The sequence below is a fragment of the Humulus lupulus genome, chromosome 2, assembly GCF_963169125.1.
Source record: "Humulus lupulus chromosome 2, drHumLupu1.1, whole genome shotgun sequence".
Taxonomy (NCBI): domain Eukaryota; kingdom Viridiplantae; phylum Streptophyta; class Magnoliopsida; order Rosales; family Cannabaceae; genus Humulus; species Humulus lupulus.
Genome location: NC_084794.1, coordinates 224243680 through 224262078, shown reverse-complemented (window position 1 = coordinate 224262078; position 18399 = coordinate 224243680). Strand labels below are relative to the sequence as shown.

At 32.5% G+C, this 18399-nt stretch overlaps 2 long non-coding RNA genes across 5 annotated transcripts; both read left to right on the top strand.

Annotated features, from left to right (window-relative positions):
- The first annotated feature begins 1533 nt into the window (after window positions 1–1533).
- LOC133819000 (uncharacterized) lies at window positions 1534–17425 on the top strand. The gene is made up of 3 exons (XR_009886223.1): window positions 1534–2336; window positions 16426–16492; window positions 16856–17425. It is a non-coding gene; the product is annotated as an uncharacterized LOC133819000 (long non-coding RNA).
- On the top strand, window positions 2891–12055 carry LOC133818999 (uncharacterized). 4 transcript variants are annotated; one of them, XR_009886220.1, is made up of 10 exons: window positions 2891–3258; window positions 3471–3690; window positions 3800–3991; window positions 4419–4572; window positions 6186–6406; window positions 8029–8183; window positions 8267–8347; window positions 8513–8633; window positions 11678–11735; window positions 11851–12055. It is a non-coding gene; the product is annotated as an uncharacterized LOC133818999 (long non-coding RNA). The 4 variants fall into 4 exon arrangements; XR_009886221.1 differs by lacking the exon at window positions 6186–6406 and adding an exon at window positions 9234–9288 and having other exon boundaries at window positions 2894–3258; XR_009886222.1 differs by lacking the exon at window positions 6186–6406 and having other exon boundaries at window positions 2896–3258; window positions 3800–3880.
- Window positions 17426–18399: the final 974 nt, after the last annotated feature.

The window sequence follows — 18399 nt, the reverse complement described above, 5'->3', positions numbered from 1 at the left end:
CACTGAGTTTCCTTCCTTAACGTTACGGGCAGTTGAATCTTCCTCATCGGGAGCAATGAGTCTCCATTGAAACCATAGATCTGCATTGGGCATGAGGCCAGATCTGCCTCGGTCAAGCCAATTGCGGTGAAGGCCAAGTTGAATAGCACATTGATGGAGCTCCCGCCATCCACCAACACTCTGGATACCATTTTGTTGGAGATTTGAGAATTGATGACCAAGGGATCATGATGCGAGAAATGGACGTTCCAGGCTTCCTCTTCCGTGAATGTGATGGGCAAGTTCATCAACTTCGGGCGTTGGGCCGGAGTCTGGACCAAGGCGTATAGCTCGTGGTCATGATCGAGTTCGCTGAGGTTGCGTTTCTGATCATTCTGGGACGATCCTCCCAGATGCGGCCCTCCTGATATGGTGGCCATGTGACCATCTATCCGTGGAGGCGCGATTCTGGGAGGATATGGCATTCCAGGTCCGGGTGCCTACACAATCGGGGGACCCTTAGGGGCCTCTGCTCCCAGAATTGTAACGTACCCTCCCTTGGGGGGGGGGGTCGGTACGATCTAGGTGCACCCGAGGTCGTAGGTTGTCTGAGAGCTGCTGGCAGTCCTAGAACTCCTACTGGCATTCTGACCCATGGGTGGAGATGTCCCAACTTGATCAGATTTTCAATCTCGTCCTTCAGTTTATGACATTCTTCGGCCATATGACCCACTTTCTTGTGATATGCACACCTTTTGCTGGTGTCTCTCGAGTTCTATCCCTTTTTGAACATGGGGGCTGGCTTCCGGTAATGTACTATACTGCCCGTCGCCAGGTATATATTTTCCCTAGTGTCCATTAGGTTGGTATATTCTATGTATTGGGGTTCGTAAACCCTTTTTCCCTTTTTGGAGGGTTCAGACTGGTTCTATCCTTTGTCCGATCTCTTTCCCCAGGAAGGGTTGACGCTCACCTTCGTTCCCTCAACTTGAGATGGTTGGGCTCCACCGAGAGCGGCACTGTACCCGACTGGCGCCATGCTGTACCCAGAGAATGGGGCAGATTGAGCTGGTGTGTACCCCGTTGAAGTGGGACCATAGACCGTTGGGGTCACAAATGTCATCCCAGGGGTAATAGAGGATCCGAGTGCTACTGGGGGTGCCGGATAATGGTTTGCGGGGTACTGCAAAAGCTTAGATTTGGGTTTCCTCCCAGTTGATAAAACCTTGTGCCCTCTTGATCAATTCCTCTAGGGTGGCCGCCTTGCTGCGCTACATATCATCCCAGAGAGGGGATCCAGCTCCGATCCCGGACTGGAGAGCCACCAAGCGCTGTCTGTCATCCATCTTTGTTTTTCAGCCTTCCTCCGTAAAGCGTTGGATATAAACCCTGATGGTTTCTGTGGGATGTTGCTTGACATTGGCCAGTGCAGTGATCTGCATGTCCTTCTTCATGGCGGCCATAAATTTTTTACGGAATGCCTATTGCAATCTGGACTAGGATTGGATTGATCCTGGTTTAAGTCTCTTCACTACAACAAATATCCCTTTCTACAACACATGATTATAAGCATATTCAAAAAGTATTATAATAGGTAATAAAAAAAAAGTGGTAAAGTATATGAAAAGTTAAAATAATGGGCGGGCTTCGAATTAATAAGCAACAAACTCTTGCTCAGCTATTTGACCCTAACCCTTTCTTTCTTTTATAATTCCTTCTGCCTCTCACAGTAACAGCCGCCTCCAAACCCCTCCATTTTTTGAAACTCTGAAGCTCTCACAAGATCACAAGTCCCATTCGGCAGCCACCGTCCTATCTCTCACTCCCCCCTTCTCTCTCTCTCTCTTTGTCTCTCACTACACATAGGGACACGGTAACTAAAATGTCCTACTTTCTCTTGAGTATTGAAATACTTTTTTATTTTTGATTTCTTGAAGGATGATAAACATAAAGCAGAAATTTCTTCCTCTTCCTCAAATATAGTTCTCATTTTACTATATTATTGATTATTAATTTATGGTTTAGGGCTCTGAAGCTTGAAGATGATATATACAGCCATAGAGACATTCTACATCAAAGGTAATCAACTCCAAAATTCTCCATCCAGAAAAGATAAAATTGATGAACCCACCCAAACCACGTTTTGAATTTGTGGCTGCAATTTAGTTCAAGAAAGTGGAATTTTGCAGCGATTGTATGCTATTATTCTCTTTAATTTTTTTTCTTTTTTAATGTTATGAATTCAATTTTTTTCACTGCTATTATAATTTTTTCAGACCCCATGTTGTAATGGCGACCACCCAAGTTTGTTCCATCATTTTTATTACAATAAGTTTTTTCCTCGCTTCAGTGTCAAGGTTTGTTTCTCTAGTTATACTATTTGTCTTAACTTTAATTTCTAATTTTTTTGAATTTAAAATTTAAGGGAACTCATTTTGGATTGTTGAGTGCTTAAATTTATCTTCAATATGTTGTTTATCACACCCTAGTTTTGAATTTTATTTATATGTGTGCGTGTTGATATGATTTTCTCTATAAATCAATTTCCTCTGTTTTCAACTAGTTGCCTCATTTCTTTGTCACAAATTTGTATAATATTTGGTGTGTTGGTGTGCTTTGTTTTTTGTTTTTAGTTAGTTGAGTGTGGTAACATGTTTCAAAACAATTGGGTTCTATGTTTGACTGATTTAAATTCTTTTATATTCTAGTGGACTATATGGCAGATTAAGCTTGTTAAAATTATTATACAAGATATAGTTAAAATTGTAGTGAAACCCTACACCAAACACCCATTATCGTAACACATCATTATAATACTATTTAAAAAGAGTTATGGTATATTATCAAATTTCAGGCGGCAAATAAAATAAAAAAGCGCCAATTGATCCATTTTCCATTTCCCTTTGAACCATTGACCTATCTCTCTCGGTCTCTCACTCCCCTTCACGGAACAAATCCTGAGAAGAGGCACATCTCCTCTCTCTCGGATCTCTTTCTCCCTCCCACCAGACCTCTCTCCTTCCCTCTTTCTCTCTCACCTGTCTTTATGGAGCCCGACCTTCCCTATCATCGGCAAACGGCGCAAATGACAGGGCCTCGTGGGTCTTGTGAAAACGACGGGCTCAGGCTCGTGGGCGGCTCGGTCTCGCGGAGAAGGTGGGTGGCTCGGTCTCACGGAGGGGTGGGTGGCTCGGTCTTGCAGAGGGGGTGGGTGGCTCGGTCTCACGGAGGGGGTGGGTGGCTCGGTCTTGAAAGTAACAGCTGGTTATGGAGAGAATGGTAAGTGTATTTACTGGAGAGCTTTATCTCTGATGTGTTGAACTTGTAGAAATCTAGTTATGAGACACGCTAAAGAAATTGGTAATATAGTTTCATTCTTGTTTTTGTGTGTCCTGGGCCTTGTTTTTCTAGTTTTAGGACATATTTGCTATATTAGAACTTTGTTGATTGAAGTACTTAACGGGATCTTATATTTGTTGTGAAATTTCTAGATTCTACAGAACTATATCCATTTGGTCTCGAAAATCAGTTGTCCTCGAAAGAGGAAGTGACGGAGAATATAGAAAAGATGGGTAACTCTGCTACTGCGGTTCTTTGCATTATTTCTAGGGGAATTCCAGTCCAAGAGCCAGAAAATCATTTAATGAAAGACACAATAGGAGTGGTTGCTCTACTTGGAAGAGTTCGACCTCATTGCAGCCAGCTGAGCAGGTCAAACATCTCATGTGTTTGCATTTTCCCAACCAAAACACTATCTTGTCGTCCTTTTATTTTATTTTTTCTTTATTCGGTTCTAACTTGTAGGTTTGTCTACATTTAGGATACTGTCAGAATACTTGGGTGCAGATCAAATGCTTGCTGTTGTCGTTAGATCTTTCGAAACTGTTGTTCTTCTAGAAAGGTATAAACAATCTGGAGAAGTTGATCGCAGCCATGCTTTTCATGAAGAAGCAGCCATTCTTGGCAAATCTATAAATGGTCGATTTCTTGTTATATGCTTTGACAATATAAGGTGACATCCAAATCTAACATTTTCTTTGCTTGAATTTTTTTAGTGTAAAAGTTGAATTTGTCAGATTAGTCTTAGTGTCCAGTCTTTAAAGTTTAATTGGAGAGCTGATTATTGAAATATAAACTGAACTGCAATTTGTTGGATTCAAAACTTGGACAGTGTATTATACTAAACTATTCGGTTCTTATCATTACAAAATGATTTGCTGTTGTCTATCCTTGTGCAAATCTCTACAAATTTTTATTCTCCAAATATGAATGTTGTCAATGAGAACTTCCTCCCTCTGCTCAAACGCCTTGAAGTCATATTATTTTTTAGTTATTTTTTTGTTGTCCTTGTTTTCCAAATTTAAAGTCTCTTACTCTATGTGTGATGTCATAAAATGTTGAATACCTAAGTACATATTGCGTTTAACTCTATTTTGCAGCTTGCGGAGATTTTAAAATCATGTGATTATAGAACATTGGCCATTGGGGATGGAGGGAATGATGTAAGAATGATACAACAAGCTGACACTGGAGTTGGAATCAGTGGGAGAGAGGGGCTGCAGGCAGCAAGAGCAGCTGATTATAGTATTGGGAGTAAGTTGCTGATTTCGCGTACTTTTTTTCTTTTAAATACTTGGTCTCTAATTATTTTATCAAGAACCTAATTATTGTTAGTAAATTTTATGTGGATTGTTTGTTAAGGTTTGATTTTTGGATTGGTATTGGTGGCTTTGAGGTTTTGTGATTGGTCTTGGGCTCCTAGTCTCTTAGGGTTGATCAATAAAACCTTCTAATATGATGATAATGCTCTCTGTTTTAGATTATTTGTGTGTGAGCCTCTAGTGTGGTGGTTGAATCAGCACTATTTATTTTTTAAGGTTATCTTCGTTTATGGTGTTTTTTTGTTGTCTCTTGGTTATTTGAATCAGAGACATTTTTTAGTATGTGTTAATCTGATGATTTTTTTTTTCAGTTTGTTTTAATCTGATAATTTAAATCATGATCACGATGCCTTCATTATATTACAAGTTTTTATATGATTCATATTGATTTGTTCCCTATGCAAATAGCTAGATTGATTAAGAGTATGGTTTATTTGGAATAGTTTTTTTAATATGTGCAGCTTTATAATTTGTATATTTGTATTTAAGTCATGATTATGTCTTAGTTATTTGTACAAGCTTTATCTACGATACATTTTGATTAATATATTCTACAAGTGTTTGAGAAATGATCTTCATGCTTCTCTCTGCTTATTCTTTATTAGAGTATTGTGATTTGCCTTATTCTTTATCAATTTGATATGTTGGGGATGGTTGTGAACTTTGTTGAATAAATTCTGGGATTTTGGTTTTGATATTGAGAATTGAGAAGTAAATTTAAAGAATAATATTAAACTTATATGGAATAGTTTTTTTAATATGTGCAGCTTTATAATTTGTATATTTCTATAAAGCCTTAAGTATTTGTACAACTTTTAACTATATACATTTTGATTAATATATACTGGATATGTTTGAGAAATGATCTTCATGTTTCTCTTTGCTTATTCTGCATCAGAGTAATGTGTTTTGCCTTATTTTGGCCCAGTTTGTAATGTTGGGTGATGGTTGTGAACTTGTGAATAAGTTTTGGGCTTTTAGGTTTGATATCGAGAATAGAGAAATTAGTTTAAAGAATAAAATTAAATGGAGACAACAAAAAATGAAACTAAGTTTGGGATGTTTGATATTGTAAACCGAACTTTGTTTTTGGAGAGATGACTAGCATATTGGTATGTCAGCAAAAATTTTGAATCTGATTTTTAGTTAGTTATTATTTTGAGTTTGAATTTGATTTTTGATCTATATACAAGTATGTTTTGAATCTGAATTTTTATTTCCTTAAAGGGGAAGGGGCAAATCTGATTTTTATTTTGAGTTTAACTGTGAAAGATTTATTTGTTTGTTGTTTGGTTCATATTTCATATTCATTGATTTTAAATATATATATGTTATTTTGGTTATGTTTTGAATTTTTATTTCTTTGATATTGAGAATAGATAAATTAGTTTGAAGAATAAAATTAAAAGCAAACAACAAAACGTGAAATTAAGTTTGGGATGTTCGATATATATATATATATAAGATTACCTATCTTGTATATGATCAGCCGCCACATCTCATTCTCTCTAACAATCTTTCTTCTTCTTCTTTCTACAATACCAGTCGACCTCGGAGTACCCTTCTTCTTCGTCTCTCTCTGTTCGTTCAACTTGTCACTTGCAATCCCCTTCTTCTTCGTCAAATCCCCTTCTGCTGTTTCCATTGACGAGCTCTGTAAGACGCCGCCGCTGCCTCCATATTACTAGCCACCTAAGCTGCCTTCAAAGCCACCCTATAGCCGCTTTTGTCTCAGTCATTGTTGATAACGATTTTTTACTCTATAGGTTTGTGGTTTGTATTTTAGCTTTTATTTCTTTGTTTGTAGTGGGCAATCTTTTTTTAAAATTTGATTATGTTGTTTTCTGAGTCTTTGTGTACTGAATATGCTTAGTTTGTGTTTTTGTATCTTTTTAGAAGCAGTGCACTAAGTCATGACTTTGGATTGCAGCGGTTAGGTTGCAGCTTGGAATGACTTGGTAGATTTTTGTTTGAATATGTTTTGGAGATTTAATATACGATTTTATTTTGTGATTAAAGTATGTTGTTGAGTATGTTTTCAATCTGTTCAGTGCTTGTATTTTGTTTCTGATTATTTTTCATATCTGTTATTTGATCCTATTGTATGATTACATTTTTGTTTTGACCATGTGTTTGATCTGATGTAGCATTTAGTTCTAGTGATCTTGTCTAACATGTGTATTTATTTTTTGTAAACTAAGATTGATTTTTATGATTCTATTTTGTGATTAATTTTTTGTTTTGTTTTTGATCTCTTGATTTCTTATTGATCTTTGTTTATATTAGTTGTTGGTTGTGAGTACCCATTTTTTCTATGTACCTAATGCATATCTTAGTTGTTATTGAGTTGTATGTATCGATGTTATGGAGTTGTGTTTTTGATCAGAGGTTTTGAGTTGTTTTTCCTTGTTCTAATATGTTTCATGTATTGCATTGTCCTTAGTTTTTGAGTTGTGATTCATTACTTTGATTCATTGTCTTTTTTTGTCACTTTTAAGTCTGTGATAGTCTCTTAGTCCGTTTATTACATTTCTGTATATTATATATCTCAAAATATGCTAGACACAAACTAATGATAATAATGGGATGTGTTTAAAGTATGTTGTCGAGTACGTTTTGAATCTGTTCAATGATTTTATTTTGTTTCTGATTATTTTTCGGATTTTTTATTCGATCCTATTGAATGATTACATTTTTGTTTATGTGCAAGTGTTTGAAAATTCGATCCTAATGGACATTTACTTCCTTGTAGAGTTTGAAAATTCATCCAAGCACTCCTCAAAAAAAAAAAAAAAAAAGAACAAAATTCATCCAAACACTTAAAAAAGTAACTTTTAGGCTCTGGAAAAGTTTCAAAGCCATGTCAAACAGGCCCTCTGAATGATTTGTTTAAGACCTATGAATGTTGGGCTATGTGGTTATGTTCATAGTTCAATTGCTCATAATATGTAGGTTCAAAGACAAATAATAAAGAAAATGTAGTATTTGTTTTAAATGGGCTTGGTGATTGGCTAATTTATTTCTGTCATTGATTTGATATCATTGACAGTTATAGGACTGTTTTGGATTATAATTTAACTTTATTTTCTGATTAGTTTTGTTTTATGATAAAAAGATGCAAGGTTGCTCAATGCTGTTGCAAGCGGTTCTCCTGATATATTTCTTGGCTCAGGGGATTGATATATTTCTTGTTGAAACCTTCGCACTAATTGATTTCTTATAATTCATTTTAATATAAGCCCCCACAGAGTAGGTTTTGATTCTTTTTATCTGCTCATGTATATTAGTTCTCAATTATTTACTGCTATATATGCTACTAGATGTCTAGAAATATATGGTTAATGCATATTGCTCGTATTGGTGTTTGATGGTTTCCAATGTACCTCAGGGCAGCAGACAAGGACATTTATTGAAGCTGTGGAACAATATGCTCAATTAGGTCTTCGTACACTTTGTCTTGCTTGGAGTATTTTGGAGGAAGATGAGTATCAGGAATGGTCTTCGATGTTTAAAGAGGCCAGTAGTACAGTGGTTGATAGAGAGGTAAACACCTAAAGCACACAAACTCATTCACATGTCATGAGTTTTCTGTCTATCCACTCCCTTTACTTCACTACTCTGTGCAGTGGAGACTAGCTGAGGTCTGTCAAAGATTAGAACATGATCTTGTGATCCTTGGGGTTACCGCAATAGAAGACCGTTTACAGGTGACATAATGCACTTATTACTTTTTTCTAACATATATATGTGTGTATATTTTCTACTAATTGCAGAGTGCTCAGTAGAAGGGGAAACATAGTTAGATTAGGGATACTATTGCTTGGATTGTACCAGATACTGATAGTTGTGATATTTTAAATTGTAATTGTCAGGATGTGGTACCAGAAACAATAGAGGCATTAAGAAAAGCAGGAATCAATTTCTAGATGCTTACTGGTGACAAGCAGAATACTGCAATACAGATTGCTCTTTCTTGCAATTTTGTTTCACCAGGTAGTCAAACTAATTGGATTATTAACTTGTGTTTTGTTCGTTTTATTGTTTGAAGCAGCCTAATTATTTAAGCAGAAAAATTTGTGTCTTGGACTGAATTAACTGGTCATAGCGAATTGAGATGGATGTGAATATCTTGTTTTGAAGCGTGGTTTGATTTTTTCTATGTAATTTTCTTCAGTCCAATTTTCCTTACATATAATACAAATTTGTCTCTTAGAGTGTCCCTCAATATAGGAAACTTAGTACATGCTCTAAATAATATAACTTTCATTAAAATTGGTATGAGTCCATGTAATGTAATTTTCTGGGTATAATATTATAGTAGTCAAGATGGTTGAATTAATACTGTAGCTGAAAATAGAATAGTTAAACATGACATGTAGATTCTGAAAAGAGTATATGTTATGTTAAATTTAGATATCTAGATTACAATGAGATAGGATAACACCATTCTAGTTCACTGAAGATTCTAGTGGAAACCTTACTTGTTTACAGAGATAGAATGTTATAATTTTTTTTCTTTTATTTACATTTTACATAATTATTTACATTCTAGTGTTCTATACATTGAGGTAAATACCTTTTCTGTTTTTCCAGGAGTTGCAATTTCAATGGTTGATATCTTGAGGTTGCTACTTCTTGAATAGGCTTGGTAATGTTTATACTTGTCAAGATAAATTAAGTAGATGTGTGTAGGTTTTCTTTCATGCATTATAGCAGAATTTCCTTAAGAACTCCGTAAAACTGGATATGAGTAAAAACACAAATGTAATGCTGCCATTTGTGTGCTTATTTAACTGCCAATCTATAAAATCTCTTGCAAGTCTTTCTCACTGGAACATACAAATAAAATGAGTGAAGGAAACCTTAAAAGGCTCATACCAGGAACATACTTTAGCCAAACAGGAAAACCTCTGTAAAAATCACAGTTAGAAATTTTTAAGGGTCAAAATGGTGAATTAATCTCAATTATGAAAATTCAAAGATGAACAAACATGGTCAAAGTTACATTAAAGAGAAAAGTGTGCATAAAGACAACTTATACACATACCATTGACATATTCATGGAATCTTTCAATGATGAATTATTTTTATTCAATTGTACTAAATCGTAATATTTATGTTCAGCTGAAACTATTGACCCTTCTCTGTGTTTGTGATAATTCGTTGAGGTGTTTCTTCTTGTGTTCTTGTTTTAGTTTTTATGTTATGCATAGATAGCTTGATTTGAGACCCATCTGGTTTGCTATTTAGTGTTATTGTGTTGTCTGCAGTGTGGGTTTTGTGTAGATTGTTGCTCTGTTAGTCTTTTGTTATTAGTTACTCCAATACAAGCCATATGATGCCCCGTTTATGTTGTAGATAGGCATATGTCTACATATATATATTTATTGGTACAATGGTGAAACTATATAGTTTTTTTTTCGTGCTAACTTAGAAAAGTGAAAGATTAAATTGAAATGCTGCTGGGTTTATAAAGAAGGTTTTAATTACTTTCTGTTTAAGTTAAGAATAAAGCCTGTGATATTTCTGGGGAAGCAGAATGCTTTTGGGAGTTGGGACAAATACTACCAAACAAGGAATAAATAGAATCCTTGTAATCAAGTAGGATTTATGCTCTATGTTTCAGAAAGACAGAGAAGAAATAAAGTTTGGATTTCAAAAACATGTTAATGACTTGAGAATAGTAGGGTAGAGTAGAGTCTGGCTTTTATATATATATATATGTATTGCATATATATTATGTAGTTCTTCAAATAATAAATATTATGTAGCCTTTTGGCTTACTATGATGGTAATTTTTCTTTGTTTTTATTGCTGAGTTGAGTACTGTTTTTACTGCTGAGTTGAGTACTCTGTTTTCTTTGTGGTGTACTCTTTTGATTTTAATGGACTTGTATGTTTCAACTTTCAATGCTGAATTATTGGGTTACATTTGACCAAACTTTTAATTATTTTTTAATAAACTCACTTAAGCATTTTGATTAAGAGAATGATATCTCAAGTTACCCACTATGGAAATGAATATTAAATATCTTACTCAGCAACTATTACATAACCTCATAAAAAGAACTAGGCTAGTAGATATATGCTGTCAAAAGCTGAATATTTTTTCTGTTTGAATTTACTTTTCCTCGTCTTAATAACGACTCTGTACTTTTGTCCAACTTTTATTTTTGGTTGTTTGAGCTTGCTTGCCATGTTGTTTAGTTTGTTAGCTATTGTGTTCTGTGGCCTTTTCAGTTTGGTTTCTCATGTTCTTTTTATTTCAGACATTGTATTGTTAGTTATTTTGTCAGCATATGATTCTCTTATGATGCTTTTTCTCCTTGGTAAGTCCGACATTTTATTTAAAAAAATAAATAAATTTTGTTCATGGCATATTGAAGATACAATTCCAAGTTTCAATGCAATAAAAATCATAATATCATGAAATAGTACAGTGGAGAATAGTTAGTTTAGTTAAAAGCAGTTGGTTAAGACCAGTTTAGTTGTGTTAAAGTCAGGAGACTCTTGATTACATATTGCACAGCTTGTTAATTACTTGGATATTAAAACTTATCCGATTCTGATTGGCTCTGGCATTGCTATATAATAAAATGGTTGAGTTTCATTTCACTGTGTAATCCTGTTCATTCCTAACTATTATTTTGGCCAAGGTTCTCATAGTTAGATCCATTTGAAGTTTTCTTTTTAAGAAAAATGGGAATCTTATTCAATTGAATCAGCAAAGATATTTAACAATTGAACAAAATAGAATCAGTCTGGACATAAAAAGTTAGGATATGCCCCAAATGACATTTTTTTAGCTAGCATGATATATATAAATAACTCTACTAAATATCACAGAATTCACAATATTACCACTATTTTAAATATAATATTTGTCAAACACGTACTGTTATTGAAACTTCAGCATTTTTCTTGCTTTAGTATATATGTGTATATATGTGACTCTCTATTGCTTTAGTTCTTGGACCGCACATGCACACTCAAAGTGTAAAAAATTTGTAGTCTGACATTAACTTCTTCTTCCTCAGCTGCCTCTTCTCCTCTCTTCAGAGCCAAATAATACACGCCTAAAGGAATCAAACTAAGGTGACCTTTTGTGTTGTATTTATTATGACCTGAACTAATAACTCGTTTTCAGCTTCTTGAAGTAATTTGTGATGCTAGATAATAACAATAAAATATTTCTTTGTTTATTTTGCAGATATGACAAGCGAAGTATAAAATGATACTTAAGACTCCTTGAAAGTAGTAACTTTGTTTATTTCTTTGTGTTGAAAGTAGTAACTTTTAGAACTTTTAGACTCCTTGAATACTTATAGAATATTTTGTTGTTGATGACAGTGTTGAATGTTTTAAACTAAATTGTGGATTGTTAATTCAATGTAGAATGTTCTTACTTTTTGTTATTTGAAAATCAAGTTCATTTGATGATGCTAGTATATATTAGAAAGCTAATTTTAATTATATAAAAAAAATTAAAATATAATAGAATAAATTAGTGTAATATAAATAAAATATATAATGAGAATTTAAATATATCTAAATATAACAATAATACGAAAATTGAGTTATAATATATATTACAATAACACTTTTTATGCAAAGAATTATGTTATGCAAACTTCATTATATAACACAAAAAATGTGTTATAGTAAAGTGTAGTATAACACAAAAAATGTGTTATACTAAAGTGTAGTATAACACAAAAAAAGTGTTATAGTATCGACTATAAATAACATAATTCAACACTTATCTATATATTAAAATAACACAGAAATTGTGTTATCGTTGACAGTACAATAACACATCTGTATAACACTGATAAAGTGTTATGTAAAGTACCATGACCTACGATAACATAGTCTGTCTTAACACATCAGAAAGTGTTATCGTAGGTTTTGATAACACATTTTTGGTGTTATTAAAAGCATTTTTTCTTGTAGTGAAATTGAACTATTTTATATATGTATGTTTTTAACTTGTTTCATATTATAAGGACTGTGAATATATTTAGAAGATTGAGAAAGTCATATATATGTATTTATATGCGGTATGATTTTTTGTGTTATTGAGTATAGGTTATGGATCAAATATATGATATGCCTATATATTCTAAGGAATATAAGAAACCAAACTATATATATCTAAGCTCATTTATAGAGAGTTGGAGTGGTTAAATAAAAATGACTTTTCATTTATTTAAGCTCAGTTACTGAGAGTTATATTATATTGTTAGAGTCAAAGTTCATACATCCAAGAAGTAATTTATTTTGTCATATATATTGTCAATCATTTTGCATCATTATCTCTTTCTTTCTTTGGTTTGCAACCATTTTAGTCATACAAAACTTTCCTATGAATGAATCTCCAATTGGTTTGAAATACAATTATGAGACTGAATTGTAAACACCCATAAATGTTTCAGCATGTAACATTATTTATATGGAGCAAAATTTCAATATTCAAGGAATAAAATTGAGAGCAGCACTAGCTCCAATGGAGGAGATTTGTTTTAGTTTTTCTATTTGTATGTGGTTCTCACAAATGTTATCAGTCTATTTTGAGATTGAAAAAGCACCCTCTCCTGTCATCTGCACTCATTACTCATTTGTTTGAAACTTTTGTAGTCTTATAATAATTTCACACTGAAGGTGGTTCTCTCATTTTAGGTTCTATTGCTCATATCAATTTGATGTGTTCACAAGTTACTTTAATATTTTGCATGCCTTTCGTGCTTTTGGATTTGCCCCAAGATTACTAGTTTTGAAAAAGTTGCTGGTTTTTTCATGTTGGTTATCAATTATATTGTCATTTTCGTGCAGTGCATTTTCACTATAGGATCATTTTTCAGTTTTATATTGGGTTTTATTAAAAATTATATACTTATACTCATATACGATGAGCACATGTAATGATCAATTTTCAGTTTTATATTGGGTTTTATTAAAAATTATATACTTATACTCATATACGATGAGCTCATGCAATGATCATTGTTGTCTGAATGCATCTGTGTTATACAACAGTTACAAGTATTAGGCCATGGATAAATTATGGATTTTATTTTGATTTTAATATGTGTATTACCATCACTAATATAAAAACACCTACAAGTTCTATTTCTTTTCATGGGTTTCATTGGAACTACTTTGGTGTCCTTAAACTAAATGGTATGCCTAATGTGTTGATTGGAGTATCCCCATACTGTGGCAAGGGTTGACTGATGTATCCCCACATTGTGATGAGTAATCTCTATTTAGGTATTCTACGAGTCTTGAGTATTTTTGGGTTGTCCAAACTTGAAATAATCTTCATTATTAATGATTCTCTCTCCCACAAAAATAGTTTTAAGAAACAAACTACCTATGCACTTAATTGGGTCAATCCCTGATGGGATCATATGCATATATATTATTGGAGTTAATAAAATTTAGGCAAATGAAGGCAAATAAAATGTCAGTGATTGGATAAGGTACATTGTATATGGCATTTTATTCATTTACTTCTTTATACTCTAGAAAAGAAGCCTGTAGAACTTCAACATATAAAACTAGTATTTTTAACTCTCCATATTGGCAGGGAATACTCATAGTACATTGTATATGAATTTTTATTCATTTACTTCTTTTTATTTGTTAGTGAGACCTTGGAACCGTTTCTTGCTTTACCTTTTGTCTTTAATTAATCAAATCTTGCATCAATTAACATAAAGTTCAAAGAAATCATTTTTTTTCATTGCTAGCTAGAAAATGTCATATCTTGAACAAACTAGTGTGTAAATGTATAGAATATGTACAAATTTTTTATAATATATATTTACATAAATATTTATATATAAATGTGCATTAAATACTATCATCAATAGCGACTCATTATAGTCTGATGTCCTTCTCCATTATCTACAATTTTATATCATTAGTATTGGTCCAAAAATTTAGTTAGTGTACATGTTTTTTTTCTCCATTAGATTTCTAATTGTTTAGTCATAGAATTAATTACATATAACATTTGATGTCTATAAAGGTGAGTAAACTAGTTTTAAGAGTATATACAGAACAAGTTATTGATATATATTGTAGTTTGTTCATCACTATATGATATGGTTTATTTAGATTATTTTACTAATTAATTTTTTAGGTTATAATAAAAATATGTTGTTTGATTTTGTATGTTAGTGAAATGTATACTCTATACCTCTTGTTTGGAATTTTCTATATACCCTGATATTGTAGACACATGTTAAATTGCATGGATAATAATGCAGAGGTAGCATCATTTTTTGTAGCATCATTAATATTCATAAAATCACTATTCTCCTGCTTTGTTTATATCTTTCAATTAATTTTTTTAAAACATAATTATGAAAATTTTAAAATATGAATAGATTGACATGTCACGTTTCAATAGAAACACTTGTCAGTTTAGCATACGAGTTCTCTATAGAAATTGATGAATTTAATTTATATAAATTTATTCCTTGAAAATATTAATTAATTTCTCTCTTTATAATAGTAATGGATCATTTAATTTTTAAAAACAACTAAGCATTAAAACCAAAAATCATTTATTGCCTTGGATGCTTAGAATAGCGGAACTTACTTGGGTTAAACAGTTCAAGAAAAACTTTACATGCAATAGGGAAGATATATATCAAATATTTATGTGTCTTTATGTTTCAGTTCAAAACAATAAGGAGAAATTCAAGGTAGATTGGGTACTTTGTGTATATTTATTTTTTTACCAAATATGTATTATATTAACTTGATGTGGACCTAGTCTTGATGTGTGTCATATACTCCCAAGGATCTCTTTGGCACTACACTATAGATATATAATACTTGAAGAACCAAATATTATTTATATTAGAGGATCTCTTTGGCACTACACTACAGGCCTGCAATGACACTAATCATTTATATTATCATGGTTTTTATTCCAATCAGTGTATTGTGCTCTGCATTTTGTATAATAAAAATAATTTGTATACATTTTTTATCTATAAAAGTAATGCATGATAAGAACCATGATAAGTTTTAGTTAATTTAACCATGTATATTTTAAGAATCATTTCATAGTAATATCATAGAACTTAGATAATTCAGCCTTCTTTTGGACAGTCCAACCTCTCGTTATCGCTTCTTGAGTAAGATTTTTATTTTTGGTTTCTGTACAGTTTTTCAATTTGTGGATTTTTTTTTTAGATTTTTTATTAGTCTGATGACTTCCAACACTTTGGTTTTGAGGGTACTGCAAGAGTACTGATAGAGTGGCTATTAAGCATGTGAACAATTGAATTCATAGATGCTCTATCAGCTACATTTTCTTGTACGCACAACAACCCAATATAAAGATTGTATACAGGAATGGTGTAACAAGAAAGGGAATACAATCTGTGAAATATGTCTTCATGTAAGAATTCAAATGATTTAGATTTCTCTATTTTTGAAACTTCTTTTTTCGGGTCCTTTTTTCTGTATATGTATTTCAGAAAACTGAACTGGGTCTATCTTCTGTTCTAGTTATAATTGATCGAACGAAGTTTTCATCATTTTAAGTTTGTTCTTGATTTTGGATGCCTCAAAATTTATGTTTTTGCTCAACTTTTCTTTTATGTTTACAAGAATTACTCTGTTTTTCAGTTTACAGGAATTACTTTACATGCTTTCTTTGGGGGCTGATTTTCCCATGACTTTTTTTAGTACTTACACATTATTCTTGGAATATTTTAAATTTCTAATATGAAAGTTTCTAATAATAACAATATTACATATGCAGAATTATGAACCAAGATAACCAGCACCTCCAAAATTTCTCCTCTAATTGAAGCAGCAGTGACCATTAGGTACACAAATTTCAACTATTAAAAATGGTTTAGCCATTTTATTTTTCACTTTTTCGAGCAAAAGGGTAGCTTTAAATTTAAACATTAAGCTAAAAGAAGCTCTCATAGAAAGCATGTTGTAGAGTAATTTGCAATGATTTTTTAGAATGATTTCTTTGGAAATTTATGAACCTAATTGAGATAAAAGTACCAGTCAATTACCTGGAAAAAGATAGTATCAGGCAACTCGAATAGAAGTGGAATTGGATATTATTGGCTTTAACAACATATACAAGTCCACACATCCTTTTTATGGCATACAGGACTTTTAATTTATGCTGAACCTTTATGATTAGTAATTAATTCTTATTCTTATTGTTGCAGAGTGTTCCTATACAAACTGGGCAAACACCACCCCTTTTGCAGTATTTTGGTACTCTCTTGACCAGAGGAAAGCTTAATGCTTTCGAGTCATTGGAACTATCACGTCTTGTTGTGAACCAGAACAAGAATAATTTGTTGGAAAATTGGCTAGCAAAAGACAAATTAGAATGCAACGAGGAGCTAGGAGATCTTGTGAAGGTTAGCATTATGGAATTTGTTAATTACACAGTCCTGTGTTTCTTTTCTCTTGGCAATAATTTAGTTGTTTACTTCAAATAATGCCTGTGTCATGTTGTTTATGGTATATCTTAGTTTCTTTTTAATTATTTAATTATTTAGGTTTCTTCCTCCAGTAATGGATGTGATATTCTAACTAGTCTAGTATTGGTTATCTGAAAATCTCATCTTCTCAAGCTTCAGTTTTTTTTTTTAATTCATTTTGGTATCTTAGTAGTGATTTAATTTCTTCTATGTTTTTTGGTATCTGAAAAGAAAGTGCATATGAAAATGTTGCATACCAGGTGTTTGATAATAATTCTGAAAGAATCTAAATTATCATTTGGATTTGGGATTTGATTTTAAATTGGTAAGTACTGTTATTATATTTTCAACTTTGGGTACGGGAAAAAATGAACCATTTTCTTGTGTTTATTAAGGGTTTTTTGAACTCTCTCAATATTTAACTCTCTCAAAATCCTGCTCGCAACATGTATTTTTTGGCTGGTTTGTGTTGGTGTTGTAGCTTGTTGCAGTAATTAGTTAGAAAAGGAAAGCCAGACTTGTTCTGTTTTGCTTCTAGTTTTATTGATGTTGTTATGTCTACCATTTCTCTTGCTTCTAATGGTACATTTAGGTTTGCTTTTTGATGTTGTACTTCCTTTGATAATTCTAGATATGCATGTGCTTTGGTTTCCTCTGTTTTTATAGCTTCTTTCACTGCTGCAATTTTCAACTGTTATGTTGGATGACTAATTATAAACAATGTTTAGTAAACTCAAAGTTTTGTGTTTGATTTTTAGTATCTAGCTTCTGATCTGCTTCTACTTCTAGGGGTCTCTACTATTGGAGTACCAAGCCTGCTGGCCCAAAATGGTCATGATTTGCTTCATGGACAACTGGCTGGTATGTAATAATATTTTTTTTCTAACTATTAACTTGGGAAAATGTCTTTCTTCAATTTTTTCTAGTTGAATGTTTATACTCTAGCTTAGAGCTTTTAGAGTTTCATTTGGGGTCTGAGACTGTAATGCCTGTACAGTACAAAGTCACCATTAGTAAGTATAGCACATACTTTAATCTTAACACTAGACCTTATATATATATAATTTAGTTAAATCAGTTAGTTTAGTTAAGTTATTGAGAGTAATTTTGAGCTTAGTACTGGACCTTATATGCCTAAATTAGTTGAAACAGATAGTTTATTTAAGTATAGAACTGTATCTTACTTTTCTTGATTCTTCTTTGTGGCATGTATATATTGGTGCCACTTGTATTCTATAATCATTTAATTCAATACAATTTCATTTTCTTTCATAATATGGTAT